Here is a 24,616-nt window from a genome sequence, read left to right as displayed (position 1 = left end):
TGATTCACTCTCTTTTTCACATGTTGGGAGGGGGTGGTTGCGATTACAATTATTGTAACTTTTTTTTTTTAATTACAGACAGATTGGATTTCAGATTGCCCAATCACTAATTTAAAAACTGGACGTTACTTGACTTGAATGGTTGGACAATGATAAAAAAATTTGTTCATGTTAAATAAAGTAGTTCAGTTCAGTTCAGTCGCTCAGTCGTGTCTGACTCTTTGCAACCCCATGAATCACAGCACACCAGGCCTCCCTGTCCATCACCAACTCCCAGAGTTCACTCAAACATACATCCATTGAGTCAGTGATGCCATCCAGCCATCTCATCCTCTGTCGTCCCCTTCTCCTCCTGCCCCCAATCCCTCCCAGCATCAGAGTCTTTTCCAATGAGTCAACTCTTCGCATGAGGTGGCCAAAGTACTGGAGTTTCAGCTTTAGCATCATTCCTTGCAAAGAACACCCAGGGCTGATCTCCCTTAGAATGGACTGGTTGGATCTCCTAAGAAATTAGTTAGCTACCATCAAATCTTTGGGGGAATGATGAAGTGAAGTGAAGTGAAGTCGCTCAGTTGTGTCTGACTCTTTGCAACCCCATGGACTGTAGCCTACCAGGCTTCTCAGACCATGGGATTTTCCAGGCAAGAGTACTGGAGTGGGTTGCCATTTCCATCTCCAGGGGATCTTCCCGACCCAGGGATCAAACCTGGGTCTCCCGCATTGTAGGCAGATGCTTTACCCTCTGAGCCACCAGGAAAGCCCAGATGGAAAGTTATAAATAGGCTGAGAGAGATTCAGGTAGACAGAGCAGACTGGGGTAAAGCACTTGACTTTCCCATTGGAGATAAAAAAAATTTCAATTAGAAATAATGGAATTATGAAATATTTAAACTTGAAAGGAATAGGAATCTTTGTTGAATTAATTTTCCCTGGAAATGCCCAGGAGGGTGGAAGTGGTACTTTCTGGAACAAGGGTGGCTGGGTCTTGCTTTGCACGATGGGGAATGAGAGGAAGAGGAAGCAACTATCCCTTCTCTGTGTGTGGGCTCCATGCCTGCATCAACTGGGTGGCTGGCAGGAGCATTGATAGCATTGTTTTCAGACTCTTGTGTCCCTAAAAGAGACGTTCCCAGAGGAATACTCTATTTCTCAGGAGGACCCAGACACTAAACTTACAGGCTCTCCTCCTGCATCTGGGTATGAGTTCAGGTAAAGTGTCAAGTTGAGTCAAAGGATGTGGTAACAGAGGAAAAGGACTTAGAATTTCCTTTCTCCCTTCTTTGTCAGAAGGCCTACTACAAAGCTCCCTTAGTGAAAAGGTGAAAATGGGAGAGTGGTGAAAAAGATCAACATGAAAATATTTTAGGATTGTCACATATGATTTAAATTAGTGCTCTGCTATCACGATTTCAGATGTATAAGTATTTTGTCAATGAAATGCAGAACATAGGTCACATGTTTATTTCTCTGCTTGTTCATATTATTCTTTCACTAGGAACTATGAAAACAGGAGGAGTTTTTTAAAAAAAAATTTGTTAGGTGATAGAGATCCCTAGAAAATGGGTCACACATCTATGACTTACTTTTTAACATGAACCAGGCCCACATTTTTAATCCCCAAACACAAAGTTGGTATTTTCCCCCCTCAGTCAGACAAGTACAGACTAATCTAGAATTAAATATATCTTGGCTAGTTGTGGCAAGCTGATGACCTTAGTTTTCCTTCTTAATGCCCCCGAAGGGCAAAAAAAAAAAAAAAAAAAAAAATTTCCTCACAGTATAAATTGTAGTAAAGGCAGAATAACTGTTAGCAAGAGTCCCCAAAGTACAGTGATGTGGACCAAAGCTTTGATTGCCTGGGCTGATGGGCAGTTATGCTCCATGCAGTCACTTAAAGACTTCAGTGCCTGCACTATTTTTGTTCCATCATCCCATGGGCGTCATTTACTTCATCTACTAAATCAAAGCTGGCTTATAGATGTGGTCATATTTCATATGTGTCATATATATGGACATGTATGTTGTATATATACATATATATATGTGGTCATATTCCATATAGATGTGGGATTCCCTGGAGGCTCAGACAGTAAAGAGTCTTCCTGCAATGCACGAGACCTGGGTTCAATCCCTGGGTCGGGAAGAACCCCTGGAGAAGGGAATGACTACTTCTTGCCTGGAGAATCCCATGGACAGAGGACCCTGGTGGGCTATAGTCCATAGGGTCACAAAGAGTTGAACACGACTGAAGCACTAACACTGTCATATTCCAGCTAATGGGAAGGAGAAAAAATAGAAAAAAAAATCTGAGAAAAGAAATTGTCTTCTGAGCAAGTAAGGCATAAGTTGCACACATCACTTCTGTTCACATTCTGTTGGTGAGTCCTTAGTCACATTTGTTATTGTTCAGTCACTCATCCATGCCCGACTCTTTGCAACCCCATGGACTGTAGCACGCCAAAGCATACTCAAACTCATGTCCTTCACCATCTCCCAAAGCGTACTCGAACTCATGTCCATTGAGTCAGTGACGCCATCCAACCATCTCTTCTTCTGTCATCCCCTTTTGCTCCTGCCTTCAATCTTTCCCAGCATCAGGGTCTTTTCCAGTGAGTTGGCTCTTTACATCAGGTAGCCAAAGTATTGAAGCTTCAGCTTCAGCATCAGTCCTTCCAATGAATATTCAGGGTTGATTTCTTTAGGATTGACTGGTTTGATCTCCTTGCAGTCCAAGGGACTCTCAAGAGTCTCTCCAAAACCACAGCTTGAAATCATCAATTCTTCAGTGCTCAGCCTTCTTTATGGTCCAACTCTCACATGCATACATGACTACTGGAAAAACCATAGCTTTGACTAGACCGACTTTTGTTGGCAAAGTGATGTCTCTACTTTTTAATATGCTGTCTAGGTTTGTCATAGTTTTTCTTCCAAGGAGTAAGTGTATTTTAATTTCATAGTTGCAGTTACCAACTACAGTGATTTTGGAGACCAAGAAAGTAAAGTCTGTTACTGTTTCCATTGTTTCCCCATCTATTTGCAGATGATACCACCCTTATGGCAGAAAGTGAAGAGGAACTAAAAAGCCTCTTGATGAAAGTGAAAGAGGAGAGTGAAGAAGTTGGGTTAAAGCTCAACATTCAGAAAATGAAGATCATGGCATCTGGTCCCATCACTTCATGGCAAATAGATGGGGAAACAGTGGAGACAGTGTCAGACTTTATTTTTCTGGGCTCCAAAATCACTGCAGATGGTGACTACAGGCCATGAAATTAAAAGATGCTTACTCCTTGGAAGGAAAGTTATGACCAACCTAGATAGCATATTCAAAAACAGAGACATTACTTTGCCAACAAAGGTCCATCTAGTCAAGGCTGTGGTTTTTCCTGTGGTCATGTATGGATGTGAGAGTTGGACTGTGAAGAAGGCTGAGCGCCAAAGAATTGATGCTTTTGAACTGTGGTGTTGGAGAAGACTCTTGAGAGTCCCTTGGACTGCAAGGAGATCCAACCAGTCCATTCTGAAGGAGATCAGCCCTGGGATTTCTTTGGAAGGAATGATGCTAAAGCTGAAACTCCAGTACTTTGGCCACCTCATGCGCAGAGTTGACTCATTGGAAAAGACTCTGATGCTGGGAGGGATTGGGGACAGGAGGAGAAGGGGACGACAGAGGATGAGATGGCTGGATGGCATCACTGACTTGATGGACGTGAGTCTGAGTGAACTTCGTGTGTTGGTGTTGGACAGGGAGGCCTGGTGTGCTGTGATTCATGGGGTCGCAAAGAGTCAGGCACGACAGAGCGACTGATCTGATCTGATCTGATTTGCCATGAAGTGATGGGGCCAGATGCCATGATCTTAGTTTTTTGAATGTTGAGTTTTAAGTCAGCTTTTTCACTCTCCTCTCTCACCTTCATCAAGAAGCTCTTTAGTTCCTCTCTGCTTTTGCTGTTAGGCTGAATGTGTACTCCCCAAAGAAACTAAAGCTGAGGTAAAAGGTTTATGCAGAGTGCTTATTAATTTGTTTGTAATAAAAAAAGAAAACTTAAATGTTCAATCTCAGAAATGTTTAAAAATCATTTTCTGTACAACTAAAATCCTGTTTTTGAAGATTATGTGAAATAGATATTAATACACTAAAGTATTAATAGTAGTATCTCTGAGAATTGAAGTTATAAATGACTTTGTATTTTCTCCTTTATGCTTTTCTGTGTTTTCTAAAGTTTTATATAATAAGCATATCTAATTTTATGGTTGAGAGAAAACATTTAGTTAGCTTTTTTTTTTTTTAGCAATAGGGCTAGATTCTTGCTGACCAAGTACAATAAGCTGTTTTTTTCCTCTTCTTTTATTTTTTTTTTAATTTTATTTTTACAATAAGCTTTAATAGATTCTTTCAGGTAGGATAGAAACAGAAATTCAAGCCACTGAGAGAAGGGCTGAGTTCAAGAAATGACTGACGGTTTACATAGTGTGTCATTTCTAATGTTTAACTCCGAGGGGAGGAGAGCTGGAATCTTTGACCATATTTCTCTTCTACCTGCGCTTCTATGTTTGCCTTCTGTCTATTTAAGAGTATTTTGCTGTTGTTCTGCAGGGTGGCAAGGGCCTGGTTTTCACAGCTTCATGCCCCACCACCTCTCGCTTATAAATAGAATCTCCACTGATTTACCACTGCTTCAGTACACAAACAAGAGGATTCTTTGCATGAAAATACAACCGTCTAAGTGAGCAAAGTCGTAGTGGTCAGAGTTGGTGTTGGAAAAGTCCAACCCAAAGGTTTTTAGAATGGGGGAAGGCACGTGGGAAATGAGAAATGTTCTCCTGTATTGTTATAGCATGATGATGAATTGCTTTTGCTTTTCCAAAACCAGGCTCCAGCTCCTCTGTTCACCTCTATTATCTGCTGCTGGTCTCCAAAGGCATATTACCATATTAATTCATTGTGTTATACAATTTGGTCAACTAAATGAGCTTACCTTATGCCCTCTTAATGGCATTGGCTTTTAATATTGGTTTCGAGGGATACATTTAACAAAACAGATGCGTCAAGGAAATGTATTTAAACTCAATTTGGTTTTAAAATGACTAGTGGTCTCTCTAATGAGCCAGGTACCAAAAAAAGAGCATTGCAGGCAACACACTGTGATGAATGTGGAGCCTCAATGCTGAAGTATCCCTAATGCCCAGGGTGATCAGATGTGTGCTGGAAACAAAGTCATGCACTACAAATGTGCCGTTATAAGATCTGAAGTCTAAAGAGGATAATACTGGTTACTTAGAGAAGCTGACCTGCATATGAGTGAGACTGAGATTTAATTGCATGTCATAAAATGCGGCCATCTCACTGACTTAGTGAGACAGCCTGAAGAAAGAGATGTGTGATAATGGCAATGAATGGTGAATGACCCATGCCATTAGTTCATACTTGCAATTTGAGTCTAACAGCAGAGTGGAAATATGGGTTTAGAACCATGTACACTTAGACTAGAATTCCTATTTCCTCACTTTGTAAAATTTAAGTTATCATGGGAGAGTCAAATTCACCTATATAAGACTTCAGTTTCCTTGTCTGTAAAATGGGAAAATAATACTAAAACCTAGAGTTGTGAAGTTTAGCAATAATACAAAGACAGCGCTTGGCAGGTAGTAGCATTTAAGAAGCATATCTGTCCCTTTGTGTGTGTGTTTACAATCATGAATTTACCTACCTCATAATAGTTACTGATTTTTTTGGATTGTTAAACCAATGACTGAATACATGAATTCCATTCCCTTGATAGGCCTCAGTTGGCTTTTCACATTCAAAATGGACTGACCACAAGCTTATTTGATCATTTCTTCCCATGGGAAGGATGATCAGGATGAATTGCCGGCCTGTGAGGCAACTCCAGCAACTGGCCTGACCAAAAGAGCAGCCAAGACCATCAGTCTGGGTGTACAACATCCTTATCCAGTGGCTACATATTGACGAACTAATAACCAGTGCTTGGAAAAATAGTGCAAGTTAATGATCTTTCTAGGATGATATGATGAATATTTTTCCATAGAGGGCTGTAATTTCCATGGTAAGAGTTCATCACACTTTGTCTCTTCATCCTGATTACAACAGTGACTAGAGCACAAATTATTTCTTAGGGGAGACAAAAAGAAGCAATTACATTTTAGCTTGGCCACTTCTTCCCTATCATACATAACACCCTAGATCCTTTCGTCTGCTCTCTCTCCCTCAGACAGCTTAGGTTTGGTCCCCCTCATAAACCGTTACTATGCCATTCACTCTACCAACAGGTGTCTACATACTTACATATGCCAGACATTGTGCCTGGCCCTCAAAGTGCTTACAGACTAGGAGAAAGCCATTTCTCCTTAGCAGAATTCTGCTCATCTTTTTATATGTCATTCCAACTCTTACCCACTTCTTAAAGTGTAGATAAATCCTTGTCTCTTCAACACATTGCTGGGAAGGTAAAAGAGTGAATCTATATAGAGAGCAATTGAGCAACATCTAATAAAATTAAAATGTAATACCATTTAGCCTAAGAGTTTCATTGCAAAATATTTACCCTAGAGATATATTGCACATGGTTAAAATACCATAGTCACAAGAGAATTCATTGCAGGAGTGTTCATATTGGGAAGATATGGAAAGCAATGTAAATGTCCATCAGTTGTTGACTATATTGTGGTGTTGACAGACAATGTGAAATGATGGAGCTAAAGAAATAATGAAGAGTCTCTGTATTTCCTGGTGAGGAATGACCTCTAAGATATATTGTTAAATGAAAACAAAAACAAAGGGCAGAAGATTATATATAGAGTGGGCACAAGATGTTTAAGGAAAAACAAACCCATATTTATGATTGTTAGTACACAGAAACTCTCTGGGAGGATCCAGAAGAAGCTGTTCCCTGTGGCTGCCTCTGGCAAGGGGGGCTGGGCTGTTGTGGGCAAGGAAGGGAAGAAGAGTTAATGGTTCACTCCACCCCCTTTTGTACCTCTTTAGAGTCTGTGCCATATGCATGCATATCATCTATTCAAAGTAATGTCCAATTTAATTGTAAAAAGTTATGACTCGAAAAAAAAAAAAAAACAACCCCAAAACCCAAATAGGAGGAAGTCCCTGATGGTCCAGTGGTTAGGATTCCGTATTTTCACTGCTGAGGGTTCAGGTTCAATCCCTAGTCAGAAAACCAAGATCCTGTAAGCCACATGGTGGGACCAAAAACAAAACAAACTTAAGTAAACAATTCTTTTGACTTCTTCAGTCTAGGTATCTTTATTCCTCTCAGAGCAGGCAGAGTGGTGTTTTGTACCTGAATCTATAATTTCCTGTCATGAGATTCCTCTTGTACTGTGGAAGCATTTAACACTGCATGTGTGTTAATATCCTGGAGCAGGGCATGGCAAACCACTCCAGTATTCTTGCCTGGAGAATCCCATGGACAGAGGAGCCTGGTGGGCTACAGTCCATGGGGTGACAAAGAGTCAGACACGACTGAAGCAACTTGTCACACATGCACATGTGTTAATATAAAGGAGGGGTTCATGCAATGTTATCTGGATGGAGTTCAGCATGGATGCTTTCACTTCTGCTGGGCACAGGGGTGTCACATGGGCAGTGGTTGGTGGAAGGTAAGGGTCCTCACCAGAAATTGGCCAGAGGGCAGCACAGCCCAAGGCAGTTCCCTTCAAAGGTCCTGAGTAGTTGCAGCTTGACTTAGGCTTCCACATGGAAGGCAAAAGAATCCTCCTGGGGAAAAGAATCATGTTCATTTCTTTCCTGAACAAGCCATTTTAGTCAGGAAAATATCTTGATAACCTGTACCCAGAATGGAAGGCAATGCTCTGAGGGCATAAAGTCGAAGGGGATCACAAAGAAATAGCTACACATCTCTGCATTGAAAATAAATAGGAATTTGGAAGTCAGAAAGAGTACAGGAGAAGGGGGCATGGGAGGAGATAGGGGCATCCTGGGATTGTGGCTTTGCCAGAGACTGAAACTGAAAGAGAAAACTGGCCTATAAGCAGTTCTTGGCCCTCAGGTGGTTGGGGGACTCTTGAGAACAGGCATATGCTACTGTCATTTAAATAGATTTTGTTTCTATAAATCAAGTGCCATTTGCTCCAAGTGTAAGAGTTCAGTAAAATGTGCTCCTACACACCAAAGGCTTTATGTTAGCAGGCTTCAGGGGAGTCCAGGAGAAGACCCGGACTCTGTGGCTGGATTGGTGATCACATTAGCAGGAAGAGACTGAGAGAGGATCTGACTGCAGCAGGCGCTCAAGGTCAAAGGGGACCATGAAGACAGTCCCCGGGGTGTCAGAGAGAGCTATGGAGGGTGTCAGACTGCTCAAGAGAGGTGATAGGAGACTTGGGACCATTTTATACAGATCTCAAAGAATAAGATGATCTCAGTTGCCCATTTTACAATTTGTAAACCAGCAGGTGAAAATGAAAGAAAAATTCAGTCTTCTGGAAGCCCAGGTGAGACCTGTAGGCATTTAGGGACAACTGACTACACTTCCCACCATCTATGACAACATCAAGCATTATAGGGAAACAGGCTAGAATCATGCCACTGCCTCTGGCTAGATCTGTACTTTACCCAATAGAGAATTCTTTGATATTCTCCATCTTTGACATCTGCCAATTACACAAACTATAGAGGGGAGTAAGAATGAATTTGTTCTAAATTGGTTCTTGCTATTGCCCTAATGATTCTTAGACTACAACACCATTCTGAGATTCTCAGATAAGCTTACATTACTCTCTGTAGAACTTTGCAAAGTAGACACTGGCATCTGCCTACGCATTTTGCTGAATTCAGTATTTGGACTACTAAATGTAGTATAAAATACAACAATCAATAAAAATATACGTTTAAGTTCTTCCATTACCTTCTCTATATTTCCCCAGAGTCTGTTACAAGTCTTTGATATAACAACAATCTGTAAATGCCAGCCCTACCCCCACTTTCAACAATGCCATTCATCCAAGAATCCCAAAGTGTTTTTTTAATAACAGACTCATTAATCCTCATAACACTCCTTCATTTGACACATGTAACTCTCACTACATGATATGTTGGTACTTACTCTGGATTTAATTTAACAGGTTTTCCCCCCGTTGTGGGTAGTCATTTACATTGACCTCATTTTGGTTGAGTTATTGCTCAGATTTGAACAAGTTTGAATGGCCTTATCCCAAAATGACATCTTCTGGCAGATAGAAGAAAGCCATCTGAAGAAGAAATTATTATTATATTTTTTAAAGGAGAGGTTTCAGCAACAAATGGCCCTATAAACAAACAACTAGATTTTAATCATGGGCTGAGAAAGTGAGACATTTTGCTATTTTATAAAAACATAAAATTGAATGAATTTCAGAATTCATGGGAGGGAGAGAACAAAGGCTTAAGCTGAGACTGAGAGGCTCTAGGTAGCAGGAGCTTAATCTCTTGCCTGATCAAAGAAGGTAATTTTTTTATAGTTCCTCTTTTTACACTTTTCCTCTTTGATCTCTTTCCTTTTTGTGGTCAGATACCAGGTGGCTTTCTGGAGTTAAAGCCCAGCAGGAGTAGAGCACCATACCAGACTGGACTGAGGTCTGGTGTCCAAGAAAATGTTGCTAGTAGAATGGGTTTTGGAGGTCAGTTGCAATATCTATTGATTCAAGCAAGCTGACAAGTCCAAGGAGGAAAATCACATGCACTGAAGTTGGTGGGAAAATGGAAGATTTCTAGAGTCTCAGATAGACAAGGGGGTAGCACTTTACTGGGGACTTTGGACAAACTTTGATGAGCTGTGTTCTTGTGTTATGTCCTCTGCTGCTGCTGCTGCTGCTGCTGCTGCTGCTAAGTCGCTTCAGTCATGCCCGACTCTGTGCAACCCCAGAGATGGCAGCCCACCAGGCTCCCCCGTCCCTGGGATTCTCTAGGCAAGAACACTGGAGTGGGTTGCCATTTCCTTCCCCAATGCCTGAAAGTGAAAAGTGAAAGTGAAGTTGCTCAGTTGTGTCCGACTCTTTGCGACCCCATGGACTGCAGCCTACCAGGCTCCTCCATCCATGGGATTTTCCAGGCAAGAGTACTGGAGTGGGGTGCCATTGCCTTCTCTGGTTATGTCCTCTATCCAGTGGTTATTTCTCCATCACTTTTAAAGACATGGCACTCTGAACCAGACATCTCGTAAGCTGACTCCTCCCTGTGGTATTTGCTATCACCTTCATGGAGATAAATCACAAATCTCTCACATCAGCCTTTACCTCCTAGAGAAGTGATTCTTAACCATATGAGGCCCAATGCCCCTTTAATAACAAATATTTCATAATGTCCTTTTTATTGTAATGAAATTCATAAACAATATAAATTACCTATATACATAATTTAAAAAAAGAATAACAACACAATGTGTATCTCAGTATGTAAATCCTTGGGCACAGCTACACTGAAAAGTGAAGTGTCAGATGTTAATCTTACCAAAACATCTCAGGGATAACACAACTACAAAGCCAGGAAATGCAGGTGTACTATATTGATAACTAATACGATGCCTAGTGTTGCCACTGGTTGTATTTCTTTGTGAAATGGTCAACAGTTCTTGGGTTTCCCTGGTGGCTCAGGTGGTAAAGAATCTGCCTGTGATGCAGGAGATCTGGGTTCTATCCTTGGGTTGGAAAGATCCCCTGGAGGAGGGCATAGCAACCCACTCCAGTATTCTTGCCTGGAGAATTCCATGGACAGAGGAGCCTGGCAGGCTACAGTCCAGGGGGTTGCAAAGAGTTGGACACAACTGAGTGACTAATCACAGCACACACAGCAACAGTTCTTGGTCAAATTTTAAACCAAGCAACATACAATCTATCTACCTCATTTTACTAGGAAGAAATTGGTGATTAAGTAAGAGATAAGCAACTTATATAAGGTCATATGGACTGTCAGCAATAACTGGCAACTTGAACCCTGACCTCTTATCTCCAAAGCCCTCTTTCATCCACGTCTCCTCCCAGGAAGGCTTGAGAAATGATGTTCAGAAAAACATCAGGACCCCTACCAGGCCTGGAAGTGGGGACAAACTCAATTCAAACTTAAACTTCTGGTTAAGAGATAGAGCATGTTTGTTTAGCACCCAGTCCAGGCAGGAAGGGGTGAGGAGAAGATTCTGGGCTTGGCTCTCCAGGATCTGTGTCAGAAAAACTGAGCTTGGTTGGAAGTGAGTTAAAGTCAGTTGAGCAGGTCTGGACTCAAGGATCTCTTGTGCTGCTATGTGTTTATGGAAAATTGGTTTTGTTTTTCTTCTGTTTGCTAGAAAAACTCCTTTGGGAAAAATCAAACACTGCTTTCCCAGGACTGAGAGGAAACAAGAGTGTCCCCATCCTTTGGCAGGCCTAGAAAGGAGTCTCTGAGAATCCCCAGAAGCCCACATGGTAGAGGCAACCAGTAGGGAGCGTTGGGGGAGAGCCGCGTGGTGGATCCTGCTTGAGCCGGCCTCACTTGTTGGCACACCCCTACTACCTGCTGTGTGTGCCAACTGTTTCATGCCTCTTCTTTGCTCCAGGGTGCAAACTTCCTCCCAGGTCCCTATTTCTTCTCCTATTTCTATTCTTTATGGAATTTAGAACTATAAAGTGACAACAAAATGGGATGGTAAGCTTTTCAATCCCCTCCTTTCTACGGTGTTCACAAAATGGACAAAAAGGCAAGAACCTACACAAAGATGTTTAGGCTAGTACATTCAAAAGAAAAGAAGTGGCTAAAAGTCCCTCAACAGTTCAGTGACCCTTACTACCCTTGGGATTGCCTCGTCTCCTGACCTTTCTCACATTACAGGCTCCCCGGGAATCACACTGCCCACAGCAAGCCCACTGTGGGTATTTCTGGTACAGATTCTTTCCAGCTTTAGGGAAGGAAGATGCTATGAAACACAAAGTACTACAGTAAGAAGGTCTTCTAATTACACTTTCCCCAACTTCTGGGAAAGAAGATTAAGTGGCCAAAAATATTTTACAGGCTTTTCCATTTCCCCTTCTTCTTACTTCTTTTCTAGCCAGGGTTAGAGAATCTTGGGTTTACCACATGGCAGTATACTTGGAGTTTGAGAAACTCAAATTATGAGGAAACTGCTATTCAGAGAAGTAGGGCTTAGTCAAGATCACAGAGGTCTTCCGGGTCCCTGGGACATCACTCCCTTCAGGATGAGCATAAGCTGCTTTGGTAAACGTGTGAAGGGATAAAGCCTCTTCCAACAGCCCTTCAGAAGTGAGAGAACATGGGGGAAGAGTCTATTTGAAAAACAGTGAAAAACAAATAGAAGAATGAGAGTGCACAATGGCTTTTTCTTGGAAGAAAGAAATACAACAAATGATGATGGTTGTTTAGTCGCTAAGTCATGTCTGACTCTCTGCAATCCCATGGACTGTAGCCCTCCAGGCTCCTCTGGAGGGATTTCCCAGGCAAGAATACATTTCCTTCTCCAGGGGATCTTCCCAACCCAGAAACTGAACCCTCATCTCCTGCATTACAGGTGGATTCTTTACCACTGAGTCACCTGAGAAGCCCATATAGCTACGTTCAGTTTTTCATAGCAAACACTTATGGATGGGTTACCGCTTGTACCTGGCCCATAGTTTAAAATGCAGGCTCTTTATATGTATACATACAGCTGATTCAACAGAAGACAAGGCAGTTGGGTGGCATCACCGACTCAATGGACACGAGTTTGAACAAGGTTCGGGAGATGGGGAAGGACAGGGAAGCCTGGCGTGCGGTGCTCCACGGGGTCTCAGAGAGTCGCACGTGGCTGAGTGACTGAACAACAGATAGCTGATTCACTTTGCTGTACAGCAGAAACTAACACAAAACAGGCTGGAGAAGCTGAATTTCAACATAGCAGATGAGTCTGAATTCCTAATACAAGTGGTCCTGGAGCCCACTTTGAGAAACTCTGAATTGACCTGATTCATTTATAGACCATTTGGTTTCCCCTTTTCAATGCTTCCTTATCTCTGACTATCCAAACCATTTCACATAAGCAGACATGGATTAATAGGATCTTTCTAGAAAAATCCAAAGATGAATACATCCAAAGATGAGAAAAGCCTGGTAGAGTGTTGGGATAAATGAAAGCCCCTCTTGGCTTCACTTTCAGTTCAGTCACTCAGTCGTGTCTGACTCTTTGCGACCCCATGAATTGCAGCATGCCAGGCCTCCCTGTCCATCACCAACTCCCAGAGTTCACCCAAACTCATATGCATCGAGTTGGTGATGCCATCCAGCCATCTCATCCTTTTAGAATGCTTTAAAAAAAGCAGGCATCCTCACTCCAGTTCTATTTGAGCTGCAGTTGGAACCCACTCTGGTCCTCAGCTCTGGTTATGGGACAATGTGGTTTTAAGAATGTGTGAGATTTATAGCTTGAAAAGTGCCAAAAAATCAAGAATTTAAATCCTCCCTGATTTATGTCTAGCTTGTTAGAGGCTCTAGGGCTTTAGAAATGCTAAATGTTTGAGTGATGCTCTGAAGGTTGAGCTATATTCCTCTTTCAGCTGATTATTATTAACAATGGTTGCCTCTAAAGCTTTAGTAGCTCTCAGCTGTAACCTTTACACTTGGTACATTCCTGCTTTGTGAGGGGTTATAAATTCCATGATTTAAAAAAAATTAGGAACATTTTTGAATTTTTGTAGCCAACAGTTCCGAGATTGGTTACCTGGGAGATGGAGGGTTAAGCATCCTTTATCTCTGCTCACATATCTGAGCTACTTTCCTGTTGAATGCTGCAAGTGTGTAATGAGTGTTTACTAAAGAACAATTCTTTACCCAAGAAGAGACCATGATAAGCACAGTCATTTGTTGTCTGTATTTGTTGTTGCTTATTATGGATCCAGGAGCATTTGGTGTTGAAAACCAAACCTGCATCCCCCACATGGTTACTGTAAATGATTTAAATCAATTCCTTTTACACAGCATCAGGAAGTGCAATATGTAGTAACTAAATATGCCATTTAAATTCTTCTCAGGCAAATGTTAAAAGGCGGGGAGGGGAAGCTGAGATTAGTGAGGTAACTGTATTTAAATATTTTTGATAGGTTTCTAAGATACATGTTTCTTTTTCCAAAGCAAATGCATTCATGCCTAAGAAAAAACAAACAAACAGGGAAAATGGCTCTTGTGTTTGTGAGCTCATGAGAAATGCCAAAAGAGTTGTTTGTGCCCAGTCGCAAATATCAGGGTGTCTTTATTGTTAAGCTTTGATGCTTGGAATCAGGCGGAACGTTTCCATGACAACCAACAGACATTATGTTTATTTACTGAACGGCAGGGAATGACAGTGTTGGCCAGTGACATTTTAGTTTTTTTCTCCTCTTTTTCTCCCCGGCAAAGATTTGTTTTAGTTGATGAAAATGGCAACAGCATCTTTCATTTTATTTGTCAGAACTTCTATGGCCAAAGTAAACGGTAGTTTAATTTGATTCAGCTCTTCCGTGAAACATCCTTTATAGACCCGTTGCTTTATGGGTTTTGGAGAGCGCTTATGGTGGGCAGTTGCTGGTGAGATGATTTGCAAACTGAAAAGCAAATTTCAGGTTTTACTCACTTGAAAGCAATCTGATAACTGCATTCCAGGCTGTCTAAATTTACATAGGTCTCATTAATGTCCTCTAAATTTCATATGACCTTGTTTTTGCTCCTACTGATACATTCATAAAAAGGGTCTATTAAGACTTTTATCAAGACTACAACCCCATCAGAGACGGGAGATGGCGCTGCAGGGTGGGTCGGGACAGTTTTTTACTGATTGTAAATAACGATATACTCCTATCTGCCTGTGGCTTGTCTGCCCTCTAAATTATTTGCGGTCAATTTTTAATGCTGAATAGGCTTCCTCCTACTATCCAGCTGGTGTGTGCTCAAGGGATATAAACCAGTGTTAGCATTTGCTATGAGAAAACACAATTAACAAGGCAAGCTGCTATTGCAGGGTGGGGGGCAGGGGTTGCGGGTGCAGTCTGGGGTGTGAGTTGGGAGGAGGGGATGTTTATATTTGCTAAAGCAGAGAACTGGCTTTTTCTTAACTCCTGTTTAGTATTATCTGTGCTACTGCTCTGATTAATTTGAACAATTGAAATGAGACACTTCCAGCTCTTAAGGCAAGATCTCCAAGTGCTTTGGGAAACAGTTTGTGACTCTTTGGAGGTGCTTAAAATATTATTGTCTGAATCACTTTTCCCTGATTTTCTGTGGCTTGTGTAGAAATTAGCTTCTTTCATAGTAGCTTCATAGCTTCATGACATTCATCTATTGCAGGCCTGTTTCTTGCACTAGAATGGAAGCAGCCGGAAGGCAGGGGCTGTGTCTTACTGATCGTTGTATCCATAGCACCTGGCACAGTTTCAGGCATTCAGGACACCTTTGTGGAATAAAGGCGTGAATGATGAAGGAGTGAATTATCACAACCTGGCTCCTGAGTGAAATCAACATAGGCCTTTACAATACCCCCACATGTTACTGTCTGTTTCTAGTTCTGTGGGATTAATGCACTGCCCACTGAAGGAGAAGAGGCCCACAAGAGGATGTTGTTCTGATTTGTGGTATGTGTATGCATGGATATACATGAAGAGAAAAATACAACAGAAAAGTAACACAGGAAAGGAGGAGATTCTGCTGAGAGCCATGTCTTGCCACAAGGAGACTGAAGTAGATGAGGCAGAGCACTGAAGATCTGGAACTCAGATTCTCTGGCAGTTGACAGATGACATCTTTAGGTCTCAATGGCTTCACCTCCAACATGAGGGGTTGGGTCAGATCAGCGTCTCTCAAATTGTGTTCAGTTGGTTCCAGTGGACACCAAGGCCTGCAAGTGTTAATAGCTCTTCTGAAATAACCCCAAATCAACTGAACAATCAATTCTGTGTAAAACTAAATTAAACAAGAATACTGAGAATGCCAGGAGTTAAGTGTAGACTGAATCTTAAAGGTCTTACAAATATGTGGTTTCCATGATTCTTCAATCAGGAATTCTATCAGAGGAAGCTTGCAGGCAAAAATTACATTTTTACAGTCTTATTTGATAACTGAACCACTGCTCAGAGACATCTCTAGACATTCATGGGGCACTGGTGACCTGGATTAGTAGTTTGTTTTTTGTTTGTTTGTTTTTTTTTCCCCAGAGGAAAACAAGTTCAAGATGATTGTAATTCTGCATCATGCTCTTATTTTATCAAGGTGTTAAAAAAAAACACTCATTGGTATATTTCACCACTATAATAGAAAAAGAACAGAGATTCCAGTTGAGCTATTTCAAATCCTGAAAGATGATGCTGTGAAAGTGCTGCACTCAATATGCCAGCAAATTTGGAAAACTCAGCAGTGGCCACAGGACTGGAAAAGGTCAGTTTTCATTCCAATCCCAAATAAAGGCAATGCCAAAGAATACTCAAACTACTGCACAATTGCATTCATCTCACATGCTAGTAAAGTAATGTTCAAAATTCTCCAAGCCAGGCTTCAGCAATACGTGAACCGTGAACTTCCTGATGTTCAAGCTAGTTTTAGAAAAGGCAGAGGAACCAGAGACCAAACTGCCAACATCCGCTGGATCATCAAAAAAGCAAGAGAGTTCCAGAAAAACATCTATTTCTGCTTTATTGACTATGCCAAAGCCTTTGACTGTGTGGATCAGAATAAACTGTGGAAAATTCTGAAAGAGATGGGAATACCAATCCACCTGACCTGCCTCTTGAGAAATCTGTATGCAGGTCAGGAAGCAACAGTTAGAACTGGACATGGAACAACAGACTGGTTCCAAATAGGAAAAGAAGTACGTCAAGGCTGTATATTGTCACTCTGCTTATTTAACTTATATGCAGAGTACATCATGAGAAAGGCTGGGCTGGATGAAGCACAGGCTGGAATCAAGATTTCCGGGAGAAACATCAATAACCTCAGATATGCAGATGACACCACCCTCATGGCAGAAAGTGAAGAGGAACTAAAAAGCCTCTTGATGAAAGTGAAAGAGGAGAGTGAAAAAGTTGGCTTAAAGCTCAACATTCAGAAAATGAAGATCATGGCATCTGGTCCCATCACTTCATGGCAAATAGATGGGGAAACAGTGGAGACAGTGTCAGACTTTATTTTTTTGGGCTCCAAAATCACTGCAGATGGTGACTACAGGCCATGAAATTAAAAGATGCTTACTCCTTGGAAGGAAAGTTATGACCAACCTAGATAGCGTATTCAAAAGCAGAGACATTACTTTGCCAACAAAGGTCTGTCTAGTCAAGGCTATGGTTTTTCCAGTGGTCATGTATGGATGTGAGAGTTGGACTGTGAAGAAAGCTGAGCACTGAAGAATTGATGCTTTTGAACTGTGGTGTTGGAGAAGACTCTTGAGAGTCCCTTGGACTGCAAGGAGATCCAACCAGTCCATTCTGAAGGAGATCAACCCTGGGATTTCTTTGGAAGGAATGATGCTAAAGCTGAAACTCCAGTACTTTGGCCACCTCATGCGCAGAGTTGACTCATTGGAAAAGACCCTGATGCTGGGAGGGATTGGGGGCAGGAGGAGAAGGGGATGACAGAGGATGAGATGGCTGGATGGCATCACTGACTCCATGGACATGAGTCTGAGTGAACTCTGGGAGTTGGTGATGGACAGGGAGGCCTGGCGTGCTGCAATTCATGGAGTCGCAAAGAGTCGGACACGACTGAGTGACTGAACTGAACTGAATTATAGATAACCAAAAGTAAAAAACCTGCACTCATTTGTGGTTTGACTACACTTAAATTCACTGATAATGGTCAGGCCACCAATTCCCCTTGATGTGGGCTGACTCAGATAGAGGTCTTGAGAAATACATGACTTCTACAACATCTTCTGTGATTCGTCAATCAGGTATTCAACCAGAGGGAACTCATGGGATCTTCCCTAAAGATCTCAAAGGAGGATCAAAAAGATGAAAAGTAGTATATTTATCTTCTTTTACCACAAGCCTTCCTCAGTTCTGCTTCAGATATAATGTTACCAGCATCATTATCAACAACAAAAAAATTAACAGTCACCTATGGGATTAAAAAGTGCTCTGGATACAATACATGGAATTTGTCAGGGAAAGGGGGAAGGAGAAGAAGATAACTTGTATTTATTTAGTAGCTACTACACAATGGGGATCAATTTGACCAAACTCAAAAGAGATGGTGGAAGACAGAGAAGCTACTGGGGGGTTATAGTCCATGAGGTTGCAAAGAGTCAGACATAGCGACTGAACAATAACTACATGCTATGCATTATGCTAATGCTTCTTAGGAGATGTGGGTGTCGTCATTTCCCTTTTACATGTGAGAAAACTGAGGTTCGTGGTGACTTGAGGGTCATCGGCTAGAAAGGGGCATAGCCTAGATGAAAATCCTGGCATCTTACGACATCCTGGTATGTTATGACATTTTCTTCTGCAGAGAGGAGAGGATCTAGACCTAGAGTGAGTCAACACTAGCAGCTCTAACTAAGTCACAGAGGCTGTAAGGCAAGAGGAGATGGCATCATGATTTTGGGGGTCAGAGACAGAACCAAACAAGATGTGGGGTGTGAGTTGATGTTTGAGGAAGTAGAGGATATAGAAGCATGTTTAGAATCATGCTTAAGCAAAAGAACCACACTGCTTCTGATGCTTTGCAGATCTGTGACCACATGCTGGTATCAGAAAGAAATGAGAGGGCTTGAGGGCCAAGTTCACGGTTTCCCCAGGCTCCAAAGTTTCAGGGGGTCATGTCATAGCTGGCAGACACTCATGATCTTAGGGTATGGCTGCTGTAAATTGAAAGTTTGTGCTCTGTCCCAATTCCTGGGTTGAAACATAATCCCTAACGTATTGGTATTTGAAGCTGGAATTTTTGGAAAGTGTTTAGGTCAAGACAGTGGACCCTCATGAATGGGATTGGTGTCCTTACAAAAGAGACCCCAGAGAACTTCCTTGTCACTTCTGCCATGTGAGGACACAACGAAAAGATGACTGTCTAGGAAGCAGGTTCTCAAGACAGCAAATCTTCTGGCACTTTGATCTTAGACTTCCCAGCTTCCCTAACTCTGAGAAATAGATTTCTGTTGTTTATAAGTCATCTAGCTTGTGGTATTTTTGTAATAGTATTCCAAACAGACTGAGATGATGATAAAACTATAGACATTCCTGGGCACCTGATGTTACTGCAGTGGGCTTCTTCTACTTGAGCTCTTTGGCAGACTTCATGATCTGGCCTTCGCAGTGGCTCCATTAAATACTGTATAGTGAAAAGAAAGACATGGAATCTCAATTGGAAAATGGGCAAGAAGACAGAACTGTCAAAAAAAGCTCTTGTGATCTTACATTTCTATTTCCTCTGCTTTCTTGCATTTACTATATTTTAAATTACTCCAAGTGGACCCTAACAATGAATGGTCTTCCACTTAATATAGCTGAGAAGTTCTGGTGAATGCTGTGGAATTCTTTCTCCTCTCTTGGAAATAATCTTGGTTTATGATAATGTCAGCAGTTTCTCTTTAGGTTAACTCTAATTGCTGTCCCCTAAGCAGCACCTGTTCATTTTTCTTTTACAGTGCTTATGGGCATTCTTCTGTGGCATTATTCCAGTGATCAGAGTATTGTTCGAATAATGACACATTAAATCCTGAAGTAAGTCATATAGCATTTGGAATCTGAGTTTTGGGTCACAAACAGAATGCTTTCAAAATATTGAACCTGCTCACTTTAACAGGTAGAAGACTATAAGAAAATCACCCATTTTATATTGAGTATGCCCTACATATATGAATACAAATAGCCTTAGAGCTTGCTGAATGTATGTGTGTGTGTGTGTGTGTGTGTGTGTGTGTGTGTGTGTATATATATATATTTAAATAAGCATTTGGCATTATCTCCAGCAATCAAGACTTGGAAAGTGATTGTGTCATATTACTTTAGCAGTAGACAGGATATTTTACAGATCATCTCATCTAGGAGTTTTAAAACTGTGCACCCTGGAGCTGAAGGATTATCTAGAGCTGCCACAGGAAATACTGGGCTCCATGTGTCTATTCTATTACAAACAAGTAGCTCCTTCATTGGGCTTCCCTGGTGGCTCAGCGGTAAAGAATCTGCCTGCAATATAGGCGATGCGGGTTTGATCCCTGGGTTGGGAGAATCCCCTAGGAAGAGGGCACAGCATCCCACTCCAGTATTCATGCCTGGAGAATCCCATGGACAGAGGAGCCTGGTGGGCTACACTCCATAGGGTCGCAGAGTCTAACACGACTGAAGCGACTGAGTATGCGTGCACAAGCCCCTTTATTATTTCAGTGATTGGAGCTCCTCATTAGACTTCATTTGAAGAAGGGCTCCAAAGTGATAAGAAAGTCTGGAAACCACATATCTAGTCTAGTCCCTTTATTCCAGATGAGAACAAAATCTGGAGCAGGCACATAACTTTCCTTCAGGTAGGATGCTAGTATCAAACTCTCGGCTGGACTCACCAGCCTCACTTCCCATTGTATAGTTTTCCCACTTGGCAATAATGTTTGCCAATGATCAGATTTATTTGAGGTTCCTGGTTCAGAGACAAAAATTTAGACCCTGAAAGAATCTTTACTTTTTTCATGATACAGAATGATGTGTTTGTGCTCACATTCACTGTCAACACACAAGGAAGATACAGATGCAAATATGAGGCAGGAAAAGAATAATGGTCAAAATGGTCATGACTTTTAATAATTGCTGTGAACTTCAGTGTGCAGAATATTACTATTGAATTTCAATATCATCGCCACACTTCTAAGAAGTCTTCTTGAACCACAGAGTGATAAAACATGGAAACTACATTTCCCAGACTCCCTTGTCAGGAGAGTCTCTGTCAGATTCAACCAAAGGCGGGTACCCTCTGGAAATCTGGAAGGCAGGAGGAAAGGAGGAGCTCTTAGCCTTGTAGAAGCATGAGCAGACAGCTGAGGTAGGATTTGCTGGTAGCTTACATTACGACATCTTCCTGAGAATAATCTACCTCTGCGCCACAGGCAACTGAGATCATCTTTCCAAGAATCCACTACGTTTGTGCTGCAGAAGCTGTGACTGGTGGTGGTGGTTTCCCACCCTGTGTTTCTGGATTTCTTGAAAGTGGCCTTCCCGAGCTATACTCTCATGACCTTCCAATTGCGTGTCCTCTAACTCCCTGGGTTCAACTTCTTCTTGCTCAGAATATCAAGTGCACTTTCTGTTTTCTGGATTGAAACCTGGTAGTTCCAAAGTTTGATTTCTTCACGGAAAGGACATAGCTGGGAAATAGGTCGGTGGCAGGCATATTGATACATGAAGCTGGAAGGAGACAGCTTCAAATGTTGTTTAATTCCTATGAGGCTGCCCTCAAAGCAAGGAGAACAACAAAGAAAGAGGAGCCTCTGTGGGCAGAGCCAGAGGCCCTAGAGAACAATGGGCAGAGCAGTTCTACCCAGAGAACAGAACCTGGCAGTGAGGTACTGTCCCCTCTCCAGGGTTGGGGTCCTTTGGAGCATTTCCTCAGTGGGACTTCAGAATTCTTATGGTTCAGTGACTCACATGGGACTTCCCTTCTTCTTCTTCCAAATGGAGGGGTTTGTTGAAGCTGTCCTTGATGTATTTCCCATTGTTGGGGTTTATGTGGTGGAGTAATAGGGTGGGCAGCTTTTTGTTTTAGGTCATAGGTTATCAGATCAAAAGGAGTCTCATTTGGACCTGACGGGTAAGTCTGCACTTCTCCCAGAGATCCGAGACTCAAAGTTTGGATTCGAAGATTGGATATAACTTTGAGTTGCTCCTCTTGGAAGAAGTGATTGAGTTCCATGTGCTGGAGAAAGAATAAAATGGATATTTGATTACTAGAATATAAAAGTGAGTCAGCAACCTGCTGTATGCTTACCCATCTTATTTATTTTTTCTTGAGCACAGAGAAGATTCCATTTCCCAGTTTCCTTCTCTGGTTGGTTGGTGCATCTAGTGGTTTTCTAAACAGCAGAATGTGGTCTGAAATGATGTCTATCACTTTCAGGTATTGCATAAAAGTCCCTGTATGATCACTTTCTCTTTCCCCTCTGATGTCAACCATAGTGCAATAGTTGAAAAAAGAGTTTCAACATAAAAGGAATCTTCTTTGGGGATCACTGCTTTAGAAAATCCTCTCTTGACTCACATTAGCCTAGAAGTGAGAAAAATAACCAAGGTTATTGTGATAATGGTGTTACCAAGGTTTTTAGTTGTTTGTTATAGCACAAGTGTTTCTTGTCCTGATTGAGTCATAAAAGAATTTAATAATGTAATTAGCATAAAACACCTTGGTACCCTTATTTGAAAAGACCAAGAGTGAGGCCATGACCTTCTAATTGTGGTGGGTTTTCTGATTCACCCTGATATGATTTTTAAATCCCTACTTGGTCTTTTCAAGTAGGGGTACCAAGGTATTTTAATTCTGGGATACATTATTAATTTCCTGATAAATCTGCAGGAAAGAGGTATTTCCTCTATTCCCATACCCAGGGATAGACATTTTTGCATTTGATAGTGAAGAAATACACCTTAGAAAAGAAGTCCTTTGATTCTGATGATCACAAATGAGAAACAAGAGAAGGCCATGCTCACACAGCTCCCAAGAAGGATGGAGGCTCTTCTGTGCTAAGTGAGTGTTAGCTTTGTCTACCACCACACTGCAGATGGGGACCTCAGCACATTGCAGTCAAGTCTGGCTTGGAGGATTGTGGGCTGAGGGGAATCAAGGATGAAGGGGTACAGGAGGTCAGCTGGGGTTAATGGTGCAGATCTTAGGGATACTTTTAAAGATGCTACACTTGTCACCCAAAGTCCCATACTTTAGGATGAGTAGTGAGACTCACAATAGAACTTTTAGTCTAAGCATGGATTGATTAACTTGGCTTTTAAAGAATATAATATATATGTATTTCGTAATATTAATTGCAATATTTGTTAATGGAAGAACATTTAGGAATTATAGAAAAGCATAAAGTAGAAAAAATTCATAATCCACAACCCAGGAAATAATCACTATTTTTTTTTTTTTTTTTAATATCTCATTGGGCTCTTTCCTCTCGTCACCTTTGTAAAGAATAGCTTGATATTGTTTTCAGTTCAGTTCAGTTCAGTTGCTCAGTTGTGTCCGACTCTTTGTGACCCCATGAATTGCAGCACACCAGGCCTCCCTGTCCATCACCAACTCCCGGAGTTCACTCAAACTCATGTCCATCAAGTCGGTGATGCCATCCAGCCATCTCATCCTCTGTCGTCCCCTTCTCCTCCTGCCCCCAATCCCTCCCAGCATCAGGGTCTTTTCCAATGAGTCAACTCTTCGCATGAGGTGGGTGAAGTATTGGAGTTTCAGCTTCAGCATCAATCCTTCCAAAGAACACCCAGGACTGATCTCCTTTAGAATAGACTGGTTGGATCTTCTTGCAGTCCAAGGGACTCTCAAGAGTCTTCTCCAACACCACAGTTCAAAAGCATCAATTCTTCAGTGCTCAGCTTCCTTCACAGTCCAACTCTCACATCCATACATGACCACTGGAAAAACCATAGCCTTGACTAGACAGACCTTTGTTGGCAAAGTAATGTCTCTGCTTTTCAATATGCTATCTAGGTTGGTCATAACTTTCCTTCCAAGGAGTAAGCGTCTTTTAATTTCATGGCTGCAATCACCATCTGCAGTGATTTTGGAGCCCCCCCGAAATAAAGTCTGACAGTTTCCACTGTTCGCTGTAGTGCTTATCAATCTTTTAAATTTATATACATATATTTCAAAATCAAAGTTGACTTAAACTTTAAGGGTACTTTGTATTAATTGGTATAGGCCAGATTATGCTGCTAGAGCAAAAGATCCTCAAATTTCAGTGGCATATAATATTAAAAATTTACTTCTCATTCAAACTACATGTCTGTTCAAGATCAGATCCATCCGTGTTCCACATCACCTCCATTCTAGGGACCCACAGTGAAGGAGAAGCCGCTGTTTGGAACAACCGCCTGGCAGAGAAAAAAGAGGAATACCTTATAGTGGTCTTTAAGCCTGTGCATAAAGTGACACATAACACATGTCATTTCTGCTTTCATTTCATTTTGGAAAGCACATCATGTGCCCAAGTAGGTAAGAAAATAAAACCCTCTCAGGGAAGAGCAGTAAATATCTGTGAACAGTAATGCTCAGGCCACTTAGCTTGTTTAATGTTCCACACTCTCTTGCAAGTACTGGAATTATTATTAAATTAATGTGATATTGCTTTCTCCATGTGACAGTTTTTGCATATCTCCCACCTTCGTTTCCTCACATTTTTGTTCTCATTGACACAGGAAGGAAAGGTGGGGGATGGGTTGGAGACCCTTCCACTGGTGGAAATGAATTTGTTATCAATAAATGGCAACGGTAGGCACAGGAAAATTCTAGAAGCTTACAGAAGTAAATCCAAAACATAGAATTATCACCAGCAGGAATTTTAAATTATATTCTCAATTCAAGAATTAACTTATTCAACAGAAATCTTCACCAAATGGTGGTCCTTATCTGGCTTCTCCATGCTGAGAGAGGGACAGCTTCCTGGCACCATGGCAGTCCTGTCTA

Source organism: Bos indicus, chromosome 4 (assembly GCF_029378745.1).
Source record: "Bos indicus isolate NIAB-ARS_2022 breed Sahiwal x Tharparkar chromosome 4, NIAB-ARS_B.indTharparkar_mat_pri_1.0, whole genome shotgun sequence".
In the NCBI taxonomy this organism is placed as follows: Eukaryota; Metazoa; Chordata; class Mammalia; order Artiodactyla; family Bovidae; genus Bos; species Bos indicus.
The sequence above is the reverse complement of the archived record's forward strand: the minus strand, read 5'-3'. Positions refer to the sequence as shown.